At 43.8% G+C, this 2,767-nt stretch overlaps 1 pseudogene; it reads left to right on the top strand.

Moving 5' to 3' along the window:
- Nucleotides 1–696: 696 nt before the first annotated feature.
- LOC129116574 (butyrophilin subfamily 3 member A2-like) lies at nt 697–2,369 on the top strand (annotated as a pseudogene).
- The last annotated feature ends 398 nt before the right edge of the window (nt 2,370–2,767 follow it).

The following is a 2,767-nucleotide window of genomic DNA, read 5'->3' as shown; positions in this document are numbered from 1 at the left end:
AGACAGAGTGACAGGGAGTATGGAGCTACTGACAGTATGGAGGAAGAACTGTGACAGTTTCTATAAAGTTATTCTTCTTAAAGCTCGTCATCGGAGCCATCAATGACTCCTGGAGAAACCAGATGAAATCATGCAGGTTTACCAGAAACCCTTCAGCCTTGACTCCAGCAGAGACCAGTCCACCGTGGACAGACACAGATCCAGCAGAGACCGGTCCACCGTGGACAGACCCAGATCCAGCAGAGACCAGTCCACCGTGGACTCAGATTGTGCTTTACTGCACCCTTCGCCCAGCTGTTGGAGCTCCGGAGGGAGCTCCTCCTCCTCCCTCCTCCTCCACCAGGAGCAGAGCTTCTCCTCTCTGGGAGTCAACACCAACACCACGCTGCTGGAGACCCAGACTGTATTACTGGACACGCTGGAGGGAATGGAGGCACGGGAGAACCAGAACCAGGACTGAGCGGGTCAGACTGTCAGACCCTGCTGCAGTAAAATGAGAGGTTTTCTAAAGGGACTCTGGTGCTCAGAAACACTACCACTGTAGTCCACAGGGACCGCCAGAATCAACACAGAATGAAAGTCCCCTGTAGTAGCTTTAAATTTGTTATTTGAGCTTTTGAACAGAACATCCGAGTGAAGCACATAATGTATGTATCTTTATTATCATTCTCCTTAACATTTTATTTCTGTTTTCAGACTCCAAGATGCGTCATGTGACGGACAGACAGACTCTTAAATTCCAGTATGGTGCCTTCACTGTCCTGGTTTTCCACAGTGTTGTCTTCCTCGCCGTGATTCACTCATGTAGCGGTAAATGACACACATCACTAACACGAAAAGTAAAGTGTGCTGGAAAGACGGCGTGTCAATCAGAAACATGTTTGTTTTCAGGTCAGTCTGATGTCATCGGTCCATCTCAGCCAATAGTGGCAATAGTTGGTGATGACGTCATCCTGCCGTGTCACCTGGTCCCCGTCATGAATGCTTTCGTCATGACTGTGGAGTGGGCGAGACCAGACCTGGACCCCAGGTTTGTCCTGTTGTGGCGTGTCGGCGTGGAGCTGGCGAGTAAAAACACCCGGCCTACAGAGGAAGAACGTCTCTGTTTACCGACCGACTGAAGCACGGAGACGTCTCGCTGAACCTCTCCTCTGTGAGATTATCTGATGAGGGAAGATACAGATGCTTCATCCCAGCATTAAATAAGTCTCCTACTATTCAGCTTGTTGTCGGTAAGTGGGCACATTTTCCTTTTTTAAGTTTAGTTAGTTAGAAGTGAGAAGTGGAAATAATTCAGCAGGTGTTTCTGTTAATTCAGAGCATCAAAGAACAACTTCCAGGTTGAATTTCTTAAACTAATTTTTTTCCTGTAAAATGATCATTTGAAAAGTTAAAACAGGATTTTATATGTTTTACGAGACATGAGGAGAGAAATTAAGAAGAGCAGGAATCTTAAAACTTATTTTTTGTCACATCAGGGAGGCGGTGTCTCTACTTTGACACGGCGTGCGGTAAACGATGCATTGAGTCTTTTCTCTCTAGTTTCACACTACATTTAACAATTTTCATCATGATTAGTATGAATCGGACAGGTGTTAGCGAAGAGTGTAATATTAGCGAGAGCTCGCAAAACGTCAGCAAGTTGGCAATATTTTACGGTGGAAAATCCCACCAGTATAATGGGGATATGTTTTTAACGCCCTGGTACCAGATCGGTACTCGCCAGGTACGCAAGTTAAATAATCACAAACGGTATCAGGAAGGAAAAAATGGCATTGGGAGTTCTTTTGTATTCTTGCCTGTCATGCAACACTATTTCATTCTTCTACTTTTGGGGACGAAACTATTAAAACTACTATGTTAAATGTAAATATAGCAGTTAGTGCCTGAATTAACTGTTGTATCTCTTTTTAAATAGATATTATTCAAGGAAGGAAGAAGAAAATCAATAAAACAGTAGTATATGTGTTTAAAGTTAGATAATATTTAGTTTGGTTACCACAGTCAGCTAGTTATCCAGTAATGCTACCATTAGCGTCTCATCACTGAAACCAGTTCTAGTATGGTCTAAAGCCTCTCGTCCTTAGGTGCTGTCTCCTCGCCCGTCATCCTGGTGACAGAAAGCAGCAGTGGCGGCGTGTTGTTACAGTGCGAGGCCAAAGGCTGGTATCCAGAGCCTGGAGGTGGTGTGGCTGGACGGAGAGGGAAACCCCTGTCCCTGCTGGACCTGCAGAGACTCTCAGGGGTCCTGATGACCTCTACACTGTGAGCAGCAAACTGGACTGTGGAGAAGAGACAGAGCAACTTCACCTGCAGAGTCCAGCAGAAGACCATCAACCAGACCAGAGAGACACACGTCCAGGTTGCAGGTAACAAAGTATCTTAAGGTGATCACTTAGGCTACATCCACATCTAATATGTTTCTTGGTTTTATAACAACTTTTATAAACAGTTTCAGCATCGTTTTAGAAATAATCTCAGTCTGTACTAATTGTCAGAAAATGCATATCAAATGACAATTCAAGTACACTGGGCATGTGCAGCTGCGTAACATGAAGCAGATTGGTTGCTTAGTTACAAAATACAACAGAGTTGTATTGTTACTCTTATAATAAATGGTCATGTTTGAAACTTAAGGTTTGTCTCTAGATTTTTCACACTCAAACAGACACATTTAGTTACCAGGCTGCCTATAGGTATCTCTATCTATCTTTCACTCACACATCAAATTTACATTAAAAGGAAAACCTACAAATCAAAGTTTCAC

The sequence above is a fragment of the Anoplopoma fimbria genome, unplaced genomic scaffold, assembly GCF_027596085.1.
Source record: "Anoplopoma fimbria isolate UVic2021 breed Golden Eagle Sablefish unplaced genomic scaffold, Afim_UVic_2022 Un_contig_13079_pilon_pilon, whole genome shotgun sequence".
Taxonomy (NCBI): domain Eukaryota; kingdom Metazoa; phylum Chordata; class Actinopteri; order Perciformes; family Anoplopomatidae; genus Anoplopoma; species Anoplopoma fimbria.
Note: the sequence above shows the minus strand (reverse complement) of the source record. Positions and strands in the feature narration are given on the sequence as shown.